The 26,513-nt window shown below is 37.3% G+C and overlaps 1 long non-coding RNA gene across 2 annotated transcripts in view; it reads right to left on the minus strand.

Moving 5' to 3' along the window:
• Positions 1-23,509: 23,509 nt before the first annotated feature.
• LOC131485074 (uncharacterized) overlaps positions 23,510-26,513 on the minus strand; it is a 35,677-nt gene continuing 32,673 nt past the window's right edge. For both annotated transcript variants that reach the window (XR_009248624.1, XR_009248625.1), the window contains one exon: positions 23,510-23,953. This is a non-coding gene — a long non-coding RNA (uncharacterized LOC131485074). The remainder of the gene's footprint in view (positions 23,954-26,513) is intronic.

Here is a 26,513-nt window from a genome sequence, read left to right on the forward strand (position 1 = left end):
TCAATCACAAGAAAACAAACAAAAAAACACATGGAGGTTAAACAACATGATACTGAACAACCAAGGGTCAACAAAGAAATTTAAAAAAAATTGTGGAAATAAATGAAAATGAAAATACAACAGTCTAAAATTTTTAGAATGCAGCAAAACCAGTTCTAAGGGGGAAATATATAGTGATACAGGCCCACGTCAAGAAATAATAAAAAAGCTCAAACAACCTAAACTTACACTTAAAGGAACTAAAAAAAGAAGAAGAAAGCCCAATGTGAGAAGAAGGAAAGGAATAATAAAGATTACAGCAGAAATAAATGACAAAGAGACAAAAAAAATCAATAAAACCAAGAGCTAGTTCTTTGAAAAGATAAACAAAATTGATAAACCCTTAGCCAGACTCATCAAGAAAAAGAGAAAGGATTCAAATAAATAAAATTAGAAACAAAAAGGAAGTAACAACTGACATCACAGAAATATAAATGATTACAAGGGACTATTATGAAAAATTATATGCCAACAAATTGGACAACCTAGAAGAAATGGATAAATTCCTAGAAACATACAATCTTCCAAAACTGAATCAGGAAGAAATAAAAAATCTGAATACACCAATTACTAGTATAAAATTGGCTCAGTAATCAAAAATCTACCAAAAAATAAAAGTCCAGGACCAGATGGCTTCACAGGTGAATTCTACCAAATTAAGGAAAAGTTAATACCTATTCTCCTCAAACGATTCCAAAAAATACAAGAGGAAGGTAAGCTTCCAAACACATTCTATGAGGCCAGCATTACCATGATACCAAAACCAGACAAAGACACAATACCAACAACAACAAAATAAGCAAACAAACAAAAAACAAAGAAGGAAGAAAGAAAAAAAGAGAGGAAGGAAGAAGGAAAACTATAGGCCAATACCTCTGATGGATACATATGCAAAAATCCTCAATAAAACATAAGCAAACCACATTCAGCAATACATCAAAAGGATCATTCACCATGAACAAGTGGGATTTATTCCGGGGATGCACAGATGGTTGAATATTTGCAAATTTGATAAACGTGATATACCACATCAACAAAACAAAGAATAAAAATCATATGATCACCACACCAAATGCAGAAAAACCATTTGACAAAATTTAATATCTGTTCACAAAAACTCTCAAAGTGGGATTAGAGGGAATGTACCTCAACATAATAAAGGCCATACATAAAAAACTCACAGCTAATACCATCCTTAATGGTGAAAAACTAAGAGCTTTTCCTCCAAGATCAGGAACAAGACAAGAATAGCCACCCTCACCACTTTTATTCAACATAGTACTGGAAGTCCTAGCCAAAGCAATCAGACAAGAAAAAGAAATAAGAGGCATCCATATTGGTAAGGAAGAAGTTAAACTGTCACTGTTTGCAGATTACATGATATGATACATAGAAAACCCAAAAGCTCCCACCTAAAAACTATTTGAAGTAATAAATGAATTCAGTAAAGTTTCAGGATACAAAATTAATACTCAGAAATCAGTAGTGTTTCTATACACTAATAATGAAGTAGCAGAAAGAGAAGTTAAGAAAATCCCATTTACAACTGCACACACACAAAATTAGATACTTAGGAATAAACTTAACAAAGGAGGCAAAAGCCCTGTACTCTGAAAACTATAACACTTATGAAATAATTTGAAGACTACTCAAACAAATGGAAATATTCCATACTTATGGATTAGAAAAGAGGGTCTCTCCAACAAATGGTGCTGAGAAAACTAGACAACTACCTGCAAAAGAATGAAACTGGACCACTCTCTTACACCATACACAAAAATAATCTCAAAATGGATTAAAGACCTAAATGTGAGACATGAAGCCATAAAAATCCTAGAAGACAGTACAGGCAGTAACTTCTCTGGCATGGGCTCTAGCAACATTTTTCTAACTACGTCTCCTGGGGCAAGGGAAACAAAAGCAAAAATAAACTATTAGGAACACATCAAAATTAAAAGCTTTCACACAGCAAAGGAAAACATCAACAAAATTAAAAGGCAATCTACCAAATGGGAGAAGATATTTGCAAATGACATCCAATAAAGGGTTAAATCCAAAATATATAAAGAAATTATATAACTCAACACCAAAAAATAATAATAATCCAGGTAAAAAATGGGAAGAAGACCAGAATACACATTTTTCCAAAGAATACATACCAATGAACAACAGACACATAAAAAGATGCTCAACATCACTATTTACCAAGGAAATGAAAATCAAAAACACAATGAGATATCACCTTAAACCAGAATGTCTAATATAAAAAATGTCTAATATAAAAAAAAAAATAATAACAAGTGTTGGCAAGGATATGGAGAAAAAGGAATCCTTGTGCACTGTTGGTAGGAATGTAAACTGGTACAGTCACTGTGGAAAACAGTGTGAAGATTCCACAAAAGATTAAAAACAGAAACACCACATAATCCAATGATTCCACTACTGGGTATTTGCCCAAATAAAATGAAAACACCAACTCAAAAAGAGATGCACCTCTATTTTCATTGCAACATTATTTATAATAGCCACAATATGGAGGCAACCCAGTATCCAACCTTAGATAAATGGATATAGATGTGGTATACACACACACACACACACACACACACACACACGCACGCACATGCTCACGCACATGCACACAATGGAATATTATGCAGTCATTAAAAAGGATGAGGTTTTTGCTATTTGCAACAACATGGATGGATCTACAAAATATTATGCTAAGCAAAATAAGTCAATCAGATAAAGACAAATACCATATGATTTCACTCATATGTGGAAGTTAAGAAACAAAACAATGAAAAAAGGCAAACCAAAAAACAGATTCTTAACTATAGAGAATAAACTAATGGATACCAGAAGGAAGGTGGGTGGAGGGATGGGTGAAATAGGTGACAGGGTTTAAGAGTACACTTACCTTTATGAGCACTGAATTGACCAATGTTGTTATTACAAAACCATAGTTTCACAGGATTGAAAGAGTCCAAAAATTCACCTAAGACTTACTCTGATGCATGGATCCTCTCCACAGCTTCCCCAACAAGAAGCTGTAAATAACATGCAGTAATGAGGACCATTCTGGCACAGAGCAACATTAATGTTGGAGTGGTGCATAGAAATACATATACCAAGTATAATCAGAGACTGGCAATTTTTTTTGATGTTTTAGTTTATTGAATGACAAATAAGAGAGAAGGCTCTAAACACCTGAAGTGAAAATTGAGGCTGCTGAAGTAAGTTTTGTCAAAAAGTGATGAACAACCTGGTTCTGAAACCAGAGGATTTATCCAACTGTTGGATGATCTAAGATGTGGAGACCTGGAGCCAGTAGATGCAATGCATATGTTTCAGCATCTGTTGGAGGGAACTATTATGTAAGATCCTTTTACTTCAGAAAGTCTTAGTTATCATTTTAGATATATCACTGAACACAGTGGTTGATTTAGAAAGTGAGGAGAGAGGGGCACCTGGGTGGCTCAGTCGGTTGAGTGTCTGACTTCGGCTCAGGTCATGATCTCGCAGTTTGTGAGTTCAAGCCCTGAGTCGGGCTCTGTGCTGACAGCTCAGACCCTGGAGCCTGCTTCGGATTCTGTGTCTGTCATGCTCTGTCTCTCTCTCTGTCTCTCAAAGATGAATAAATGTTAAAAAAAAAAAAAATTAAAAAAAAAGTGAGGAGAGAGATCATTCCCCCGCTGTAGAATACAAAACTATGGGCTCCCACAGAAAAGAAACATTTCCAAAACCAAGACTTGCTTTACTGTTTTGCAGCAGGAAGATCATTGTACTCAAAGGCGGTTCTACTCTCTCATTCCTCTCTGCAGGACCCCTCTATAACCTAGGGCAAGTTGCATAACCTCTCAGTCACTGTTGCTTCACCCAAAAAGTAGGAATGAAACCTTGCCTGCCCAAAAATAGGCTGAGCCAGAATATTCATTTCATTAGGATCTGACTGGCAACAAGACCTGTGATGCTGGATTGAATTCAAAACTCAACAAGACCTATGATCCTGGATTGAATCCAGAAGCCATTATGTTTTTTGCTTTCTTGCCACAAAACAGGATCCACTTACATTCTTTTCTTGTTCTACTAGTTCTGTGACACCTTAAGCAAGGTAGCAGACATGAGTTATGCTGACTACCCAGTCTTCTTCATTCACGAACTTTTTAATTTTAACTAACTGCTCTGACCAAGAGTAGGAGATTAAGTAAAGTGAGTGGTAATGGGAAAGCCCTAAACTAAATTTCTTACTTTACCACAAGAAAACCAGAGATGACATTTTCTTATTCATTAATAGCACCTTGCCTGTCAACAGTGCTTTGCAACTGACAAAGTCCAAGCAAAGCCAGCAGCTGTACATCTAGTTCCACATGTGGAGACCAGGGACAGCACTAGAACCCAGATCTCCTGACACTGAGGAGAGTTCTCCGTCCATTATTTTCACCTTCAGATCTCAGTTAAATGACCCTGGGAATAAGAATTTAAAGACTTTCAGGGAGGAAAATAAAACCTCAAAAACTTCCCTACCTCTTTTTGTGCTCAAAAGAACAAAAAACTTGGAGGAAGACAGACCTGCTGTTGAATCCTGGCTTCCTCAATTTCAGTCACCTTAAATACTTCTAATTATGAGTCCCCATTCTATCTTTAAAATGAAGAGTATAATACCTCCCTCATGTGGTAGCTAGCAGAATTAAATAAGATGAGATGTTTAAAGTGTAGGTACATAGCGGACTCTCAATCAGTGCTAAATTCCTTAACAATTTCAGCATTGAATAAATTGTTTTGAGCTTAAATTTTTCCTGCTACATTTTATATTCTATTTCTTTTGACACTGTAAAAAATGTTATATTATGTTATATATATACTATTTTGCTTTTTTTATATTTTATATTTTATATTTTATATATTATAGATATAATACAGATATATAGATATTATATATATTAGACGTAATATATATATAATCTTCATGCACCAATGTACTGCAAGTTTTAGACTATGAAAGGGGGAAAATCTGAATATAAATCCTACCCTCAAGTTAGTGATCTTGATCGTTAGCTTACTGTAGACAGTATGGTATTACAGAACTCTTACAGAGAAGCATCTCTCAAGCACCACAATTATAGTAGCCTCGTTTTTTAAAATTGTTTTTAAGTTTATTTATTTATTTTGAGAGAGAGAAAGAACACAAGAGAGGGGGAGGGGCAGAAAGAGGGAGGGACAGAGAGAGAATCCAAAGCAGACTCCACACTGCCAGCACAGAACACAATGCAGGGCTCAAACTCACTAACCAGGAGATCTTGACCCGAGCTGAAACCAAGAGTTGGATGTTTAACCAACTGAGCGACCCAAGCGCCCCTAGAAGTTTCATAATTATAGCAGTTGTTCAACTAATTATAATGAGAACACAAGGAAAGAATCCCATTTCTGCAGCTGAAGAAAGAAATTATACTCTGAATAACCAAGAAACAAAGTGACTGGAATCATTTGGTTAAATAAGAAAATAGCATATTTTTTATTTGTTTTTGTATTTGTAGCAGGAGAAAAATATTCTAGCACAGGCAAAATGCTAACATTTGTATTATGTATGGCATTGCTTTAACTCCAAAACAGAGGGAATTGATTCATCTGCCCAGATTTCTCATGATAGCAGCAGTTTTTTTAAAAATGAAGGAAGGGGGGAGCCTAGGTGGCTCAGTCGGTTAAGCGGCCGACTTCGGCTCAGGTCATGATCTCACGGTCCGTGAGTTCGAGCCCCGCGTCGGGCTCTGTGCTGACAGCTCAGAGCCTGAAGCCTATTTCAGATTCTGTGTCTCCCTCTCTGTGACCCTCCCCCGTTCACGCTCTGTCTCTCTCTGTCTCAAAAATAAAACATTAAAAACAATTAAAAAAAAAAAATGAAGGAAGGAGCACCAGGGTGGCTCAGTCAGTTGAGTGTCTGAATCTTGGTTTCAGCCTGGGTCCTGATCCCAAGGTTGTGGTATCAGGCCCCACATCAGGCTTTGCACTGGATGTGGAGCCTGCTTAAGATTCTCCTTCTCTTTCCCTCTGCCCCTCACCCCCACTCGCACTCTCTCTCTCTCCAAAATGAAATAAAAAGTTAAAAAATTTTTAAAAGAAGGAAAAAACAACTGGAACTGTCACAAAATATTTTTCTTAAAAACCTCACAAAGGTCCTAAGGGTTTTCAAAGACCAGGTCTGATTTCTTGAAAGCAAAATAATTTTGCAAAGGCCAAGTCTGACTTTGTTAAAATTATGACAACCAAATGAAAACTCCACCAATCTTTCAGGAGTTAAAGCTGCAGTATAGCTACATACCAAGCAAATGGCAAAGTTATGGTAAATCTACTTATATTGGGAAAATAACGACTGTTCAGATTTGAGAGAGTTCAGAGTCAAGCTTTATCCCCAGAGATTCATTAAGCACATAGTGTACTAACCGCAGTATACCCTACAGGGATAAATTCAGAACTCTTGGCATATGAGATGTTAGAGCTGGAGGAACTCTGAACTTCTTTTCTAAAGGCATGAAAAACATGAGAAGCATGTCTCTGAACCTGAGCCAACTCATAAGTTTGCCATGCCCTCCTGTTTTGGCAAGAAATTGAAAAATGCTTAACCTTCAAGTGGTTACCTGTCCTCATCATGTTATTCTAAATTCTCAAGTTAGAACATTAAAGATAAAATTTGAGAAAATGGGATTCATCACTATGGGTGAGGAAGACCCTATGTCTAAAACCAGGGTCACACAATTTATCAGTATTTTTTAATTTATCATTAATTTTATTTCTCTTAATTTATAATTATTTTTGTTTACCATTAATTTTTTATTAGTTTTATTTCTCTTTCCTCACCTAGCAATAGACTTCAATGGGTACTATTTGCCAAGGAAATAGTGCACTTTGCAAGGAAATAACTGTTTGAAGAACAGAAGATATAAGACAACAATGCTTACTGGAAAAACACAATGAAAAGAAGAAAGTAAGAGAGTAATCCAAAGAAACTGGAAAACTAGGATAAAGTGAGTAATGAAATCATATAGTAATGAAATACATAAAGCAGGATCAGGACAGGCACACAAGGAAAAAATAGAATATAGGAGAAGAAAGGAGAAAGCAAGAAGTAGACATAAGAAAAGAAGAATGAAGAAAGAAGGAAAAAACAGAAAGTATAGTAAAACAGGGTTAGAGAAAGTGAAAATGAGCACTCACATGGCAAGAGGAACATATTTGTGACCATCTCAAAGAGCCTCTGGGTTGCAGTAAAGTTATCTTGGAAAATGATTGCCTCTGAGATGCTTTACATTTGCATTATTTGGTCCTGTATTAATTGCAGAAGATAAGGTATTTTTTTTAATTTTTTTTTAATGTTTTTTATTTATTTTTGGGACAGAGAGAGACAGAGCATGAACGGGGGAGGGGCAGAGAGAGAGGGAGACACAGAATCGGAAACAGGCTCCAGGCTCCGAGCCATCAGCCCAGAGCCTGACGCGGGGCTCGAACTCACGGACCGCGAGATCGTGACCTGGCTGAAGTCGGACGCTTAACCGACTGCACCACCCAGGCGCCCGAAGATAAGGTATTTTTAACTGTGTTTGTACTAGACAGTCTAAGTCAGACCTTTTAAACTATCAGTGTATCATTGTGCCTCAGAACTTTTCCCCCAATGAGTGTATAAGAAAACAAACAATGTCCAAATAAAGATACTGTGATGGAAAAATATGGAAAGTAGTAAGGTGTCTTATGACAGTGAATGCACATGAAGGAGCACAGAAACACCTAGATACCCCCTTAGAGAAATTTAAGGAATTTCATGACAAAATGTCATGCAAGGTTTATGCATGATAGGAGCAAAACCAGACTCATAGCTGAGTAATTCTTTCCAGCCTAATTCTTTCAATCATACTATTATTTAAGCTATTTCAGTCACAGAAATTTTAAGCAGATGAACTCAGAGACTATAGTCTGCAATGGGAACAGATACAGTCATATTACAACTTCTCATGATGTCTTCCCAATGCAAATTTTGAAATCAGTATTTTTCTCTTTTCTAAATGTTTTTTTTTTTTTTCATTTTGGGAGAGAGAGAGAGAGAGAGAGAGCAGGAGAGGGACAGACAGAGAGGGAGAGAGAGCATCCCAAGCAGACTCCAGGCTGTCAGCACAGAGCTTGACTCAGGGCTCCATCTCACAAACCATGAGATCAGGACTTGAGTTGAAATCAAGAGACACTTAACCAACTGAGCTACCGAGGTGCCCCAAAATCAGAATTTTCTTATTTAACTTTTAAAACACTGTGTTAGGCAGAATTTTGACCTCCATGATATATGTCCCCTGGTATATGTCCTGTGGCTATGTTACATTGCATGGTAAAAGGATGTTGCAGACATAATTAAGATTACTAATCATCTGACCTTAAATTAGTGGAGAAATTATTCCGGATTATTAATGCAGACCCAGTGTAATCATAGGAGCCCTTAAAAGGATAAGAGGAAGTCAAAGCATGAGAAGGACTTGACATGCTGGCTCAAAGGTAGAGGAGCCAAGTGGAAGGCATGAAAAAGAACTGGCTTCTGCCCACAACCTGAATAAGCTTGTGTTTTAAAATGCAGGTTTTATTATTGTTCAGATATGGTGAGGCCAAGGAATCAGGAGACTGCTGCAATTAAAAAGATAGTTTGTTATTCACTGTTGGCAAGAAGAGTAGGCTCACCGCACAAGACCGCACAGGGAAGTGCTAGTGTCAGTCAAAGGCAGAGGGGGTGGGGAAAATGTGAGCAATTTTCCTTATTGTGGCTTCCAAGGAAGGAATGAACTGAGCAGGGTAGGTAGTTTTAGGATTGGCTAGCGGGAATAATTTCCACAGGCTCTGAGGCACAGGGGCTATCCTGACTGGATTGGTTAATTTGCATATGAAAGGTACATTTGCAGGTAAGTCATTTATCACCTCTAGAAATTAGCCTGTAGAAAGGCAGTCTCTTCAGGGTCAGCAACGTCTCAGATGTCAAAGCATCAAAACCAAAAACGTATAATTAATGCAGGTTAGATATGGAAGTCTTCCCAATAGTTTCCAGAAAGGAATGCAGCCTTACAAACACCTTGATTTTGGCTTTTCGAGTCCTTCAACAGTGAATCCAGCTATGCCATGCCAGACTTTTGATCTTCAGTTCTATGAGATAACAATGGATATTGTTTTAAACTGCTGTATTTGTGGCAATTTGTTACAGCAGCAAGAGAAAACTAATACATATGCCAAATCCTCCTTGGTGGCATGTTTTTAATTAATTATCTGGGCATATTATATTCTGCAGAACTTTCCACCACTTTTACAATTACAGTCATGCGGAAAAGGGCTAATTAGACAAGCTGTGTTCAATGATTATTTTGGGCAGGTTTCCATCAAGCCAAATATAATGTAAAATTTTTAATGCTATCCACCATTAGAGCATGGAGGAAAATTAAATCAAGATGTGCTTAGGAAATGAGTTTGAGTTTGTGAAGCTCAAATTCTTAAATTTTTAAAATATTTGGCTATGTGAGATATAAGTAGTAATAACTGCAGTACATACTACTCATCCCTAATAAGCAAATGACTGGCTGTATTAACATATATTTTTGGCCACAACCTCAGATCAAGGCATTGAGAATTCATGCTGTAAGCCACTCACTCTCCACCCCAAATAAGCAATGAAAGATTAAAATGTAAAAAGTGGAAATATTAGGGACATGTGGGTGGCTCATTCAGTTAAGTATCCATCCAACTCTTGGTTTCTGCTCAGGTCACGATCTCAAGGTGAGTTGGAGCCCCGTGTTGGGCTCTGTGCTGACAGCATGGAGCCTGCTTGGGATTCTCTCTCTGCCCCTCCCCAACTTGCACTGTCTCTGTCTCTCTCAAGATACAGCAGATAGATACAGAAGGACACAGTAGGCAAAGGCAGCCAGGAACTTGTATTTTTAATCATGATGACTGAAAGTGCCCTATCTGAGGCAGAAGACCAGAGCTAGTCTTACTATTTAACATAACCAACTAGAATGGAAAGGGGGCTTGAAAGAGCTATACCTGACAGCTGCCTGGGGCGACAGCTTATATAAAGCTATATACCCATCCTCCTGAGACAAAACAGATAGCCTCAGAGTCAGCATCTGGGCTGAACTGCCATTGGCTAAGATTAGATCTGTTCTGTCCCTAAATCACCATTGATAAATGCCTTGAGTTGTCCCTATCACCTGATTCTGAAAAGGGGACACCAGAGACTATGTACAATTGCAACAAAGTAGAAGGGGAGTGAGCAAAGACAAAGGGAAAAATGCTTACTCCCAAGATGAATCTACAAATCAAAAGTTTATTAACACATGAGGAAAGCTAAGAAGCAAAAATGAAAATTAAAAAGGAATTTTAAATGACTATAGGATCTTCAAAGAGATAAAGTAATAACACTTTTATGGAAAAAAACTAATAAATTGTAAAATAAAACAAGCAAAAATGAAATGAGAACAGGCAATTTAAAAACCAGTTAGAAGTTCTGAAATAAAAACTAGAGTTTATGGAGCATCTGGGTGGCTCACTTGGTTGGGCTACCCACTCTTGGTTTCCACTCAGGTCACAATCTCACAGTTTCATGGGTTTGATCCTGGTGTTGGGCTCTGCACTAATAGCTTGGTGCCTGCTTGGGATTCTCTCTCCCTCTATTTCTGTTCCTCCCCTGCTTGCACATTCTCTCTCTCTCTCTCTCTCTCTCAAAATAAATAAACTTAAAAAAAAATTTTTTGGGTTTAACTTTTTAACAACTTTAGTAAGTGAGATAGTTAGTGGTGAGGGAATTAATAAAATGGAAGTGTACTGGGGAATTTACCTAGAACTCTGACAGTGAGATAAGGAAGTAAAATCATAATTATGAAAAAGCAGTTTAAAAACATGGAGACTCAATTAGGAGTCTCCAACATATGTCTAATGGGTGGGCCACAAAAAGATTGTTGAGGACATGACATAAACTGTTCCAAAATAGGGCCGCCTGGGTGCCTCAGTCAGTTAAGCATCCTGCTCTTGATTTCGGCTCAGGTCGTGATCTCACAGTTCATGAGATTAGATCGATTGAGCTCCCCATTAGGCTCTATGCTGACAGCACACTGGGACCCTGCTTAGGATTCTCTCCCTTTCCATCTCTCTCTCTTTCTCTGCTCCTTCCCCACTCACACACATATGCTCACTCTCTCTTTCTCTCTCTCTCTCTCAGAATAAATTAATAAACATTTTTTTAAAAATTTTCCAAAATAGGGGCGCCTGGGTGGCGCAGTCGGTTAAGCGTCCGACTTCAGCCAGGTCACGATCTCGCGGTCCGTGAGTTCGAGCCCCGCGTCAGGCTCTGGGCTGATGGCTCGGAGCCTGGAGCCTGTTTCTGATTCTGTGTCTCCCTCTCTCTCTGCCCCTCCCCCGTTCATGCTCTGTCTCTCTCTGTCCCAAAAATAAATAAAAAAAAAAAAAAAAAAAAAAAAAAATGTAAAAAAAAAAAAAAAAAAAAAAAAAAAAAAAAAAAATTTTCCAAAATAGAAGAAATACAGAAGTTTTCAGATTAAACATGTCCACCAAGTGCTACATGGGATAAGTTGCTGTATTTGGCCTGGAATTGTTCCATTGCAATAAAGATGCTAAAGTAAAAAATCCACCTCTAGAATGTACTGTTTATTTAAAAATCTTTAGAAGTTTAAACATAAGAATTTATATGCTAACTAAAAAGTTCCTTAACAGCTCTGAAACTCAGAGAAAGACCCATAAAAGTAAATTTAGAATTTCTAGTTAAAACCGTTATAAGATTATATCTATCAATATTAAATTTATTATGTCTTCCTAAAATGCCTTCTCCATTTCTGTGGGGTAATAAAGTTGAAATAACCCAGAAAGTCAAAATGGAGGGAAAAATAAAGCTGGGGTAGGGTAAGTGCCATACTAAATTATTTGTATTATCCGAAAGAAGGGCAAATTTGTATTAACTTTAGACTTCAATAAGCAAATTATTGTAATGAATAGGTCAATAACTAAATGAATAAAATTGAAGTATATAACAACCAAGATAATAAAGGGAAAAAACGATTTTTAAAAATATACATAGTCAATCTGGAGAGAAGCAAACAAGGAGGTAGATCAGTAGGTCAAATTTAAATAAATAAATAAATAAATAAATAAATAAATAAATAAATAAAATGATAGAACTAAATGAAATATATCAGTAATTATGCTTAATGCAAACATTAAATGTTCCAGTTTAAGAAACAAAGATTTTCAATCTGGATTTTAAAGAACAGTGAAAAGTTGAAAGTAAAAGGAAGGAAAAAATGAGGATAATAACCAAAGTAAAACTGGTGTGTATATATTAATATCACACAAAATCAACTTCAATGAAAAAATGTACTAGAAATAGAGGCTTCCAGGGTACCTGGGTGGCTTAGTTGGTTAAGCATCCGACTGCAGCTCAAATCATGACCTCGAGTTTCGTAAGTTCAAGCCCCACATTGGGCTCTGAGCTGACAGCCCAGAGCCTGGAGCCTGCTTTGGATTCTGTGACTCCTTCTCTCTCTCCCCATCCCCTGCTCACACTCTGTATCTCTCTTTCTCAAAAATAAATAAAGATAAAGAAAGAAAGAAAGAAAGAAAGAAAGAAAGAAAGAAAGAAAGAAAGAAAGAAAGAAAGAAAGAAAGAAAGAAAGACTTCTGAATAATAAAAACTTCATTTTGCCAGGAAGACATAATTTTAGAATTATATACACCTGATGCATGACTAGATACATGACTAGAAAATATGTAAACCAAAAGCTAAACTACAAGGACAAGTAAACAAATCTACAATTATGTTGAAAGATTTAACATAATTCTGTCAGTAGATGATAAAACAAATAAACAAAAAATAGGGACAAAATACTTGAACGATATAATTAACAAACTGATCTGATAGAAATATATAAAATACTGACTCTAAAATTGTAGAATGCATATTATTATCAAGTACGCAGAAACATTTGCAAAAAAATTGACCATATACTGGGTCATAAAGCAAGTCGTAACAAATTTCAAAGGATTGAAATCATACAGGTAATGGTTTCTGACCACCATACAATGTGGGAACATAAACTCTTAAATCTCCACTTGTTTGAGAAATTATAAAAGGGGTCAAACGGGTCAAAAATAATGAGAGAAATCAGAAAATAATTTGAACTGAATCAAAATTTTAAAACCTGAATAGCATTTGGACTGGGAGCTTGGAAGATGGCGGCGTAGGAGGATGCTGGGCTCACCTCGTCCTGCTGATCTCTTAGATTCCACCCACATGTGCCTAAATAACCCAGAAAACTGCCAGAAGACTAGCAGAACAGACTCTCCAGAGCCAAGCATAGAGGCCCATGGAAGAGGTAGGAAGGGCGGAGAGTCGGTGCGTGTTACATGGACTGGCGGGAGGGAACCGGGGCAGTGGAGGGGCAGCCCGCCCAGCAAGGCAGAGCCCCCAAAGTCTGGCTTGCAAAAGCAGAGGAGCCAGACTCCATGAGTTCTGACAGCCAGCGGGACTTAACATCTGGAATGTTAAAAGTCAACAGCTCTGCTTGGAGAAGGGGAGGGCGAGAGGACACGGGGAGGGAAAGTTGTTGAGCCCTGGAAGACAGAGCTCAGCTCCGCTGGGGGACAAAGGCTCTGGCCAGGGCCATCTCCCTCGCCCATCCCCCAGCCCAAATTCCAAAAGGAACCACTTCCCCTCACAGAACTTGCTTGCACCACGAAAACACCCAAGGCTGTGCTTCTGTGGATCCATCCGTCCAACGGGTCTGCCTCCCCCCCCATGCTGAAGGACCCCTCCCACAGGAGACCACGGAGGGCAAATCAAGCTAAGCCTGCCCTTCCTGCCCCTGTGCACCTTGTGGATCCACCCAGCAAATACGCCAGATCCCACAGAAGCACCACCACAAGCCTGTCAGTGTGCAAGTAGCCCAGACAGGGGCCACACCACTCCACAGTGAGTTCTGCCCCGGGAGAGGGGAAGATAAGGTCACACCAGTCTGACTGTGGCTCAAGCAGTGGGCTGAGGGCAGACATGGGGTCTGACTGCGGCCCCGCCCACCAACACAAGTTACTCCGGACAGCACAGGGGAAGTGCCCTGCAGTTTGGAGCCACTGCAGGGACTACCCAAAATGATGAAACGGAAGAACTCTCCTCAAAAGAAACTCCAGGAAGTAGCAACAGCTAATGAATAGATCAAAACTGAGTTAAGCAATATAATGAAACAAGAATATAGAATAGTCATAAAATTAATCGCTGGGCTTGAAAAAAGCATAGAGAACAGCAGAGAATCTATTGCTACAGTGATCAAGGGACTAAGAAATAGTCATAAGTAGATAAAAAAAATGCTATAAATGAGATGCAAAATAAAATGGAGGCAGCCATAGCATGGACTGAAGAGGCAAAGGAGAGAATAGGTGAATTAGAAGATAAAATTATGGAAAAAGAGGAAGCTGAGGAAAAGAGAGATAAAAAAATCCAGGAGTATGAGGGAAGAATTAGAGAACTAAGTGATGCAATCAAATGGAACAAAATCCATATCATAGGAATTCCAGAAGAAGAAGAGAGAGAGAAAGGGGCTGAAGGTGTACTTGAACAAATCATAGCTGAGAACTTCCCTGATCTGGGGAAGGAAAAAGGCATTTTTCTGTCATTCAGAATAGAAGGAGAGATAAAGTTTTTCCCAAACAAACAAAAACTGAAGGAACTCATCACCACTAAACCAGCCCTACAAGAGATCCTAAGGGGGATTCTGTGAGTGAAATGCTACAAGAACCACAAAGTACCAGAGACATCACTACAAGCATGAAATCTACAGACATCACAATGACTTTAAACCCATATCTTTCAATAATAACAGTGAATGTAAATGGACTAAATGCTCCAACCAAAAGACATAGGGTATCAGAATAGATAAAAAAAACAAGACCCATCTATTTGCTGTCTATAAGAGACTCATTTTAGACCTGAGGACACTTTCAGATTGAAAGTGAGGGGATGGAGAACTATCTATCATGCTACTAGAAGGGAAAAGAAAGCTGGAGTAGCCATACTTATATCAGACAAACTAGACTTTAAATTAAAGGCTGTAAAAAGAGATGAAGAAGGGCATTATATAATAATTACAGGGTCTACCCATCAGGAAGAGCTAACAATTATAAATGTCTAGGTGCCGAATATGGGAGCCCCCAAATATATAAAACAATTACTCACAAACATAAGCAACCTTATTGATAAGAATGTGGTCATTGCAGGGGACTTTAATACCCCACTTACAGAAATGGATAGATCATCTAGACACACGGTCAATAAAGAAACAAGGGCCCTGAATGATACATTGGATCAGATGGACTTGACAGATATATTTAGAATTCTGCATCCCAAAGCAACAGAATATACTTTCTTCTCGAGTGCACATGGAACATTCTCCAAGATAGATCACATACTGGGTCACAAAACAGCCCTTCATAAGTATACAAGAATTGAGATCATACCATGCATACTTTCAGACCACAATGCTATGAAGCTTGAAATCAACCACAGGAAAAAGTCTGCAAAACCTCCAAAAGCATGGAGGTTAAAGAACACCCTACTAAAGAATGAATGGGTCAACCAGGCAATTAGAGAAAAAATTTAAAAATATATGGAAACAAATGAAAATTAAAGTAAAATAATCCAAACGCTTTGGGATGCACCGAAGGCAGTCCTGAGAGGAAAATACATTGCAATCCAGGCCCATCTCAAGAAACAAGAAAAAACCCAAATACAAAATCTAATAGCACACCTAAAGGAAATAGAAGCAGAGCAGCAAAGACACCCCAAACCCAGCAGAAGAAGAGAAATAATAAAGATCAGAGCAGAAATAAACAATATAGAATCTAAAAAAACTGTAGAGCAGATCAATGAAACCAAGACTTGGTTTTTTGAAAACATAAACAAAATTGATAAACCTCTAGCCAGGTTTCTCAAAAAGAAAAGGGAGAGGACCCAAAGAGATAAAATCATGAATGAAAATGGAATTATTACAACAAATCCCTCAGAAATACAAGCAATTATCAGGGAACACTATGAAAAATTATATGCCAATAAACTGGACAAACTGGAAGCAATGAACAAATTCCTAAGCACCCACACACTTCCAAAACTCAAACAGGAAGAAATAGAAAACTTGAACAGACCCATAAACAGTGAAGAAACTGAATCAGTTATCAAAAATCTCCCAACAAATAAGAGTCCAGGACCAGATGGCTTCCCTGGGGAGTTCTACCAGACATTTAAAGCAGAGATAATACCTATCCTTCTCAAGCTGTTCCAAAAAATAGAAATGGAAGGAAAATTTCCACACTCATTCTATGAAGCCAGCATTACTTTGACTCGTAAAGCAGACAGAGACCTAGCAAAAAAAAGAGAACTACAGGCCAATATCCCTGATGAATATGGATGCAAAAATTCTCAATAAGATACTAGCAAATCGAATTCAAAAGCATATAAAAAGAATTATTCACCATGATCAAGTGGGATTCATTCCTGGGATGCAGGGCTGGTTCAACATTCACAAATCAATCATTGTGATACATCACAGTAATAAAAGAAAAGAAAAGAACCATATGATCCTGTCAATCGATGCAGAAAAAGCATTTGACAAAATTCAGCATTCTTTCTTAATAAAAACCCTCGAGAAAGTCGAGATAGAAGGAACATACTTAAAGATCATAAAAGCCATTTATGAAAAGCCCACAGCTAACATCATCCTCAATGGGGAAAAACTGAGAGCTTTTCCCCTGAGATCAGGAACACAACAGGGATGTCCACTCTCACCGCTGTTGTTTAACATAGTGTTGGAAGTTCTAGCATCAGCAATCAGACAACAAAAGGAAATCAAAGGCATCAAAATTGGCAAAGATGAAGTCAAGCTTTCACTTTTTGCAGATGACATGATATTATACATGGAAAACCCGACAGACTCCACCAAAAGTCTGCTAGAACTGATACATAAATTCAGCAAAGTTGCAGGATACAAAATCAATGTACAGAAATCACTTGCATTCTTATACACTAATAATGAAGCAACAGAAAGACAAATAAAGAAACTGATCCCATTCACAATTGCACCAAGAAGCATAAAATACCTAGGAATAAACCTAACCAAAGATGTAAAAGCTGTGTATGCTAAAAACTATAGAAAGCTTATGCAGGTAATTGAAGAAGATACAAAGAAATGGAAAAACATTCCGTGCTCATGGATTGGAAGAATAAATATTGTTAAAATGTCAATACTGCCCAAAGCTATCTACACATTCAATGCAATCCCAATCAAAATTGCACCAGCATTCTTTCTCGAAGTTAGAACAAGCAATCCTAAAATATGTATGGAACCACAAAAGACCCCAAATAGCCAAAGTAATATTGAAGAAGAAGACTGAAGTGGGAGGCATCACAATCCCAGACTTTAGCCTCTACTACAAAGCTGTAATCATCAAGACAGCATGGTATTGGCACAAAAAACAGACACATAGACCAATGGAATAGAGTAGAGACTCCAGAATTGGACCCACAAAAGTATGGCCAACTAATCTTTGACAAAGCAGTAAAGAATATCCAATGGAAAAAAGACAGTCTCTTTAACAAATGGTACTGGGAGAACTGGACAGCAACATGCAGAAGAATGAAACTAGACCACTTCCTTACATCATTCACAAAAATAAACTCAAAATGGATAAAGGACCTGAATGTGAGACAGGAAACCATCAAAACCCTAGAGGAGAAAGCAAGAAAAAACCTCTCTGACCTCAGCCGCAGCAATTTCTTACTTGACACATCTCCAAAGCAAGGGAATTAAAAGCAAAAATGATCTATTGGGACTTCATGAAGATAAAAAGCTTCTGCATTGTAAAGGAAACAATCAACAAAACTAAAAGGCAACCAACGGAATGGGAAAAGATATTTGCAAATGACAGATCGGACAAAGGGCTAGTATCCAAAATCTATAAAGAACTCACCAAACTCCACACCCGAAAAACAAATAATCCAGTGAAGAAATGGGCAGAAAACATGAATAGACACTTCTCTAAAGAAGACATCCAGATGGCCAACAGGCACATGAAAAGATACTCAATGTAACTCCTCATCAAGGAAATACAAATCAAAACCACACTGAGATACCACCTCACGCTGGTCAGAGTGGCTAAAATGAACAAATCAGGAGACTATAGATGCTGGAGAGGATGTGGAGAAACGGAAACCCTCTTGCACTGTTGGTGGGAATGCAAACTGGTGCAGCCACTCTGGAAAACAGTGTGGAAGTTCCTCAAAAAATTAAAAATTGACCTACCCTATGACCCAGCAATAGCATTGTTAGGAATTTACCCATGGGATACAGGAGTGCTGATGCATAAGGGCGCCTGTACCCCAATGTTTATAGCAGCACTTCAACAATAGCCAAATTATGGAAAGAGCCTAAATGTCCATCAACTGATGAATGGAAAAAGAAACTGTGGTTTATATACACAATGGAGTACTACGTGGCAATGAGAAAGAATGAAATATGGCCTTTTGTAGCAACGTGGATGGAACTGGAGAGTGTTATGCTAAGTGAAATAAGTCATACAGAGAAAGACAGATACCATATGTTTTCACTCTTATGTGGATCCTGAGAAACTTAACAGAAGACGGTGATGGTGGGGAAAGGGAAAAAAAAAAGTTAGAGAGGGAGGGAGCCAAACCATAAGAGACTCTTAAAAACTGAGAACAAACTGAGGGTTGATGGGGGGTAGGAGGGTAGGGAGGGTGGGTGATGGGCATTGAGGAGGGCACCTGTTGGGGATGAGCACTGGATGTTCTATGGAAACCAATTTGACAATAAATTTTAAAAAACAAAAATAAAAATAAATAAAAAATAAAAACCTGAATATTAGAACTTTATGATGCAGCTATGATAGTACTTAGAAGGAAATATATAAACTGAATGCATTAGAAAATAATCACTTTTAATTTTGTTGATTTTCTCCCATTCTGTCGGTTGACTTTTAGTTGGTTTTTTTTTCAATGTTTATTTATTTTGAGAGAGAGAGAGAGAGCAATGGAGGGGCAGAGAATGAGGGAGACAGGCTCCACACTGTCAGTGCATAGCCCAACATGGGGCTCATCATGGGCCTCGAACCCACAAACTATGAGATCATAACCCAAGCTGTAGTTGGATGCTCAACTGACTCAGCCACCCAAGTGCCCTACCTTTTAGTTTTGTTTATTGTCTCCTTTGCTGTGCAAAACTTTTTATCTTGATTAAGTTCCAATAGTTCATTTCTGCTTTTACTTCCCTTGCCTCTGGAGACATGTCTGGTAAGAAGTTGCTGGGGCCAAGTTCAAAGAGGTTGCTGCCTATTTTCTGCTGAAGTATTTTGAGGGTTTCCTACCTTATATTCAGGTTTTTCATCCATTTCGAATCTATTTGTGTGTGGTATAAGAAAGTGGTCCAGTTTCATTCTTCTGCATGTTTCTGTCCAGTTTTCCCAACACTATTTGCTGAAGAGGCTGTCTTTTTTCCACTGGATATTCTTTCCCGTTTGGTTGAAGATTAGTTGGCCATGAATTTGTGGGTCCATTTCTGGGTCTCTCTATTATTCCACTGCTCTGTGTTTCTGTTTTTGTGCCAGTACCATACTGTCTTGATGATTGCAACTTTGTAATACAGCTTGAAGTCCAGAATTGTGATGCCTGCAGCTTTGTTTTTCTTTTCAACATTACTTTGGCTATTCAGGGTCTTTTCTGGTTCCAAACTAAATTTAGAATTATTTGTTCTACTTTGTGTAGAATGCTGGCATTATTTTGCTAGGGATTGCATTGAATTTGTGTGTCACTTTGGAGGGTTAATATCCAAACTCTGTGAAGAACTGATGAAACTCAACACCCAAAAAACAAATAATCCAGTGAAGAAATGGGCAAAAGACATGAATAGACACTTCTCCAAAGAAGATATGCAGATGGCCAACAGACACATGAAAAGATACTCAACATCACTCATTGAATGTGTATAGCACTTTGGAGGTTAGTTTCCAAAATCTATGAAGAACTTATGAAACTCAACACCCAAAAAACAAATCAAAACTACAATGAGATACCACCTCACACCTGTCAAAATGACTAAAATTAACAACTCAGGAAATAACAGATGTTGGCAAGGATGTGGAGAAAGAGAAACCCTTTTGCCTGTTGGTAGAAATGCAAACTAGTGCATCCACTCTGGAAAACAGTATGGATGTTCCCCAGAAAGTTAAAAATAGCACTACCCTATGAACCAGCAACTGCACTACTAGGTATTTATCCAAAGGATACAAAAATGCAGATTTGAAGGGGCACATGTGCCCCAATGTTTATAGCAATGCTATCACCAATAGCCAAATTATGAAAAGAGCCCAAAATCCATCAAGTGATGAATGGATAAGGAAGATACAGTATATAATATATACACAATGGAATATTACTTGGCAATCAAAAAGAATGGAATCTTGCTATTTGCAACAATGTGGATGGAATTAGAATGTATTATGCTAAGTGAAATAAGTCAGTCAAAGACAAATATATGATTTCACTCATATGTGGAATTTAGGAAACAAAACAGATGAACATAAGGGATGGGAAGGAAAAATAAAATAAGATAAAAACATGGATGGACGCAAGCCATAAGACTCCTAAACATAGAGAAACTGAGGGTTGATGGAGGGGAGATGGGTGGGAGATAGGCAAGATGGGTGATGGGTATTAAGAAGGGCACTTGCTGGGATGAGCACTAGCTGTTTTATGTAAGTGATGAATCACTAAATTCTACCCCTGAAACAAATACTACACTATATGTTAAATAACTTGAATCTAAATTTTTTAAAAAAGGGAAAGAATGAATGGAAATTCATAAGCTAGATATTTATCTCAAGAGATTAGACAAAGAGAAGAAAAATAAAATTAAAGAAAGCAGAAGGAAAGAAATAATAAAGATAAAGGGCAGCTAATGAAGAAGAACCAACAAAACTAAAAGTTTCTTTTTTAAAAAATTAACAAAATTGATAAAATTTAGGGCACCTGGGTGGCTCAGTTGGTTAAATGTCCGACTCCAGCTCAGGTCAAGTTTCTGACTTCAGCTCAGGTCATGATCTCACGGTTTGTGAGTTCGAGCCCCATGTTGGGCTCTGTGCTGGCAGCTCAGAGCCTGAATCTTGCTTTGGATTCTGTGTCTCCCTCTCTCTCTGCCCCTCCACTGATTGTGTGCTCTCTCTCTCTCTCTCAAAACATAAAATAAACATTTAAAAATTGATAAAATCATTATGAAATTAATCAGGAAAAGGAAGAAAGAACAAATAACAAATATCAGAAGTAAAAAAGAGAACAGCACTACTGACTCTGCACATGTAAACAAATAATAAGAGCATATTATTTACATCTTTTGCCAGTAAGTTTTGAAAATTTAAATGAAGTAGAAAAAAATCATAGAAAAACATATCAAACTGGCATCAAAAGCAATAGAAAACTCTAAAGTCCTATAACTGTTAAAGAAATTAAGTCAGTAATTTTTTAAAAAAGCCTGCCCACAAAGAAAATTCCAGGACTAGATGACTTTACTCTTAAGTTCTCCCAAACATACAAAGAATAAATAATTCCCATTTTACATAAACTTCTCCAAAGAATAGAAAAATAAGAAATATTGTCCAATTCATTTAATGTGGCTAGCATAATTTTGATACCAAAACCTGACAATGACAATATAAGAAAGGTTATTACAAAAAAAAAAAAAAAAGATGTGTCAATACTGGTTTAATAATTGTAATAACTGTATCATGTTGATGCAAGATTTTAATAATAGGTAAAATTGTGGATGGTGGCAAGGGTGAATGGAAACTCTACTTTCTGTTCAATTACTCTGAAAACCAAAGTTTATTATTTAAAAATTTTTAACTGTGAGAAAAAAAAGAAAAGAAAAATACATTACAGACCAAATTCACTTATGACCAGAGAGATGCAAAAATTCTAATAGAATATCCATAAATCTAATCTAGCAACATGTAAAAATAATAATAAATCATGGTTAAGGTGTATTTATCCTAGAAATTCATGGCTGGTTTAATATTCAAAAATTAAGTAATGTAATTCACCACATTAACAAATTAGAGAAAAATAATATGATCATCTCAATAGATGCAGATCAAAGCACTTAATAAAATTTAACACTCACTTATGATTTAACCAAATAAAACTCTTAGCAAACAAGGAACAGGAGGAAATATTCTTAATCTGATAAAGGATATTTACAAAACATACAGCAAATATCACACTTAATTTAAATGCTAAAATTTTTCCTTTGGAAATCAGGAACAGGACCAGGAAGACTGCTATCGCTGTTTCTTTTTGTTGTTTTTTTGTTTTTGTTCTTGTTTTTGTTTTTTGTTTTGTTTTGTGGGAGAGAGAAAGAGAGGGGGAGGAGCAGAGGAAGACAGAGAATCCTAAGCAGACTTCAGCTCCACACCCAGTGCAGAGCTTGACTCCGGGCCTCAATCTCACAACCATAAGATCATGACCGAAGCCAAAATCAAGAGTCAGACACTTAACCAACTAAGCCACCTAGGTACCTGGCTATCACTGTTTCTAATCAACGTTGTAGGGGAGGACCCATTCAGGAAGAAATTTAAAAAATTAAAAATAAGAAACTAAAGTAGAGAAAAAAAACTATCATTATTTACAGATGATAATGATTTTATACAAAACCCAAATAAACTGTTATAATTTAGACCAAGAAGGTTTAGTAAAGTCACTGAATATTAATTCAATGTCCAAAAACTCTATTTCTTCTCTATATGAGCAACAAATGGAAAACCTAAGTTTACAAAAGACATCATTTACAATAGCATTAAACATTACCAATTACTTAGGAATAAATCTAATGAAAGATTTCTAAGACCTTTATAAAGAAAATCTTAGAGGGGTGCCTGGGTGGCTCAGTCGGTTACGCATCTGCCTTCTGCTCAGATCATGTCTTGTAGTTTGTGAGTTCAAGTCCCATATCAGGCTCTCTGCTGTCAGCGCAAAGCCTGCTTTGGATCCTCTGTCCCTTCTCTCTCTGCCCCTCCCTTGCTTGTGTGCTCTCTCTCTAAAAAATAAATAAACATTCCCAAAAAACATCATAAAACTTTGTTCAGAACACTTAAGACAACTTAAGTAATGGAGAAGAATACTAGATTCAACTATTGGAACACTCAATAGTAAAACTATGTAACTTCTTCCCCAAATTTATTTGTAGATTCATGCAATCTTATCAAAATCACAAGCTTTTATGGTACTTGACAAACTACTTCTAAAATTTATATTGATGCAAAAGGCCAAAAGCAATCAAGGCGCTTGTATTAGTTTCCTGGAGATGCTCTATGTAATAAAGTACCACCCACTGGGTGACTTAAAATAACAAATTTATTGTCTCATATTTCAGGTGGTGAAAATTCTAAAATCCGGGTGTTACAGGATTCCTTTGAAACCTGTACAGAGAATCCTCCTTGTGTCTTCCTATCTTCCAGCGGTTTCCTGAAAATCTTCAGCTTTTCTTGATTTGCAGCTGCATAACTCCAATCTCTGCCTTCATGGTCACATAGCCTTCTCCCTGTGCCTCTGTCTTTATATGACCAGCATATTATAAGAATACCCATTATATTAGAATAAGGGCTCACCTGGGGCGCTTAGGTAGCTCAGTAGGTTGAGCATCAGACTCTTGATTTCAGCTGAGGTCATGATCTCACAGTTCATGAGACTGAGCCCCACATCATTCTCTCTCCCTCTCTCTCTCTGCCTCTCACCACTCCCTTGCATGAGCATGAGTGCAAACACTTTGTTTCTCTCCCTCTCAAAAAAAAAAAAGATGAATAAATATTAAAAAAAAAAGAATGAGGGCTCACCCTACACCAATATGACCACATCTTAATGAATTACTACTGTAATCACCCTATTTCCAAAAAAAAAAAAAAATCATATTCTGAAGTTTTAGAGATGTCAGTATATCTTTTGGGGGAAGGACACAATTCAGCTCATAACAGTACTTTTGAAGAGAAAACGTCCAGAAGAAAATTTGTTCTACTGAAATCCAGCAAATTTTAGAAAATACAGGATGAATTATTTCTTCTTGACTTTGGACAAGGGAAGGATTTTTTTTTTTTTTTGAGAGACAGAGAGTGCAAGCAGGGGAGAGAGAGAAAAAGGGAGAGAGATTCCACAGCAGGCTCCATGCTCAGTGTGGAGCCCAACATGGGACTCAATCCCACAACCTGGGATCATGACCTGAGCTAAAATCAAGAGTATAATGCTCAACCAGGCACTCCAGGAAGGATTTTCTAAACAAGCACAAAAATACTCATATTAGAAAAAATGACTGATGAATTAAAATTAAGAACTGCTTATAAACAACAATATAGAGTGTAAAGAACTCTCAGAATAGGAAAAGATATTTGGAATGCATATAACTAATAAGGAATTATTATCCAGAATATAAGTAACTGCTACAAATAACAAGGAAAAAGTACACAGGAATAAAAATAGGGAAAAGATTTGAATATCCAATATCCAGTTGCTAAACTGTGCTCAGGTCATGATCCAGGGTTGTGGGAGAGTACCCTGTGTCAGGCTCCACGCTGAGTGTGGAGCCTACTTAAGATTCTCTCTCTCCCTCTCCCTCTCCCTCTCCCTCTGTCCCTCCCTCACGTTCTCTCACTCTCTCTCTCGAAAATAGATTAATTAATTAAAACATTTTTAATGAAGAAAAAGATGCTAAGATCAAATTGATCAAATCTTTGAGGAAACACTAAAGTTATAGAAGAAAGATGAGACAAATAATTGCTGGCAGAAAGGTGGGGAAAACAGAAAACATAATGTAAAGAAGCCAAAGGAGGAAAGATTTTCAGTATTTTTCCAGCAGTGGTTTGGAGGACTGAGAGAAAGCGATTGTGCTCAGTGATGGAAAAATTTTTAGTCACCTTAAACAGAGTGGCTTCAGCAGATTGTTGAAGGCAGAAGTCAGGCTACAAACAGTTTTGGAATTTCTGGATCACCCTAATGCAGAGAAAGTGAATACGGTCCTTTCAAGACTTTTGGTAGTAAAAGGGAAATAACATGAGTAGTAAATCGAAAGAAAAGGGCCTTTTTCCAGATAAAGAAGAGTACTATGATTTCAGACAAATAGACTACAATGAGGAAATATTAAAGATGCAAGATGGTGTTCAGAGTAGAGGGAACAATGTTCTGAGAGACAGAACACCACAAGTGCAGGAGCTAGTCTTTGAAAGGAGGAAGAACACACCCTATTTGAGGCAGAAGGATCTTTGATAGCAAAGTGTACAATATTAAAAACTCAGAGACCAAAACATTAATAAAAGAAAACTCTGTGCACTGTCGATGGAAATGTAAATTGGTGTAGCCACTATGGAAAACAGTGTAGAGATTCCTCAAAAAATTAAAAATGGAACTATGTGGTCCAGCAATTCCACTTCTGGGTATTTATCCAAAGAAAATGGAAAAACTAACTCAAAAAGATACACGCACCTTCATGTTTATTGCAGCATTATTTTCAAAAGCCAAGTCATGGGAACAACATAAGTATTTATTAACAGATGAATGGATAAAGAAAATACAGAGGGGCACCTGGGTGGTTTAGTCAGTTGAGCCTCACAGTTCATGAGTCCAAGCCCCACATCGGGTTCACTGCTCTCAGTGCAGAGCCCACTTTGGATCCTCTGTCCCCCTTTCTCTCTGCCCCTCCCTCGCTCATAGTCTCTCTGTCTAAAAAAATAAAAACATTAAAAGAAAAAAATAAAAGAAAATATGTTATAGATATGTAGATAGATCTAGATAGATAGAAGTTTAAATATATAGAGAGAGAGAATGACATATTATTCAGCCATAAAAAATAAAACCTTGCCATTTGTGACAACATGGATAGACCTTAAGGGCATTACTCTAACTGAAATAAGTCACCTATTAAGTCATAGAAAGACAAATACAGATGTTCTCACTTATATGTAGAATCTTAAAAAAAAAGAAAAAAAAAGAAAAAGAAAAAAGCAACCCAGCTCATGGATACAGAAAACAGATTGCTTGTTACCAGAGGCAAGGAAGAGGTGGGAAAGGGGAAATGGCAGTCAGAGAAATGAGTGAAGGAAGTCAAAAGGTACAAACTTCCAGTTATAAAATAAATCAGTAATGAGAAATGTAATGTACAGCATCATGACTACGGTTAATAATACTATATTGCATAATTGAAAGTTGCTAAAAGAGTAGATCTTTTTAAAAAAAGAAAGTATTTTTACTTTTAATGTTATAATGGAGTCTTATAATGGAGTCCAATCATTAATAGAATTGATTCCCGAAACAAAGAATACAGCAGGTATTGAAGGGAAAAAAATGCAAGGTTACC

The sequence above is a fragment of the Neofelis nebulosa genome, chromosome 9 (assembly GCF_028018385.1).
Source record: "Neofelis nebulosa isolate mNeoNeb1 chromosome 9, mNeoNeb1.pri, whole genome shotgun sequence".
NCBI classification, from domain to species: Eukaryota; Metazoa; Chordata; class Mammalia; order Carnivora; family Felidae; genus Neofelis; species Neofelis nebulosa.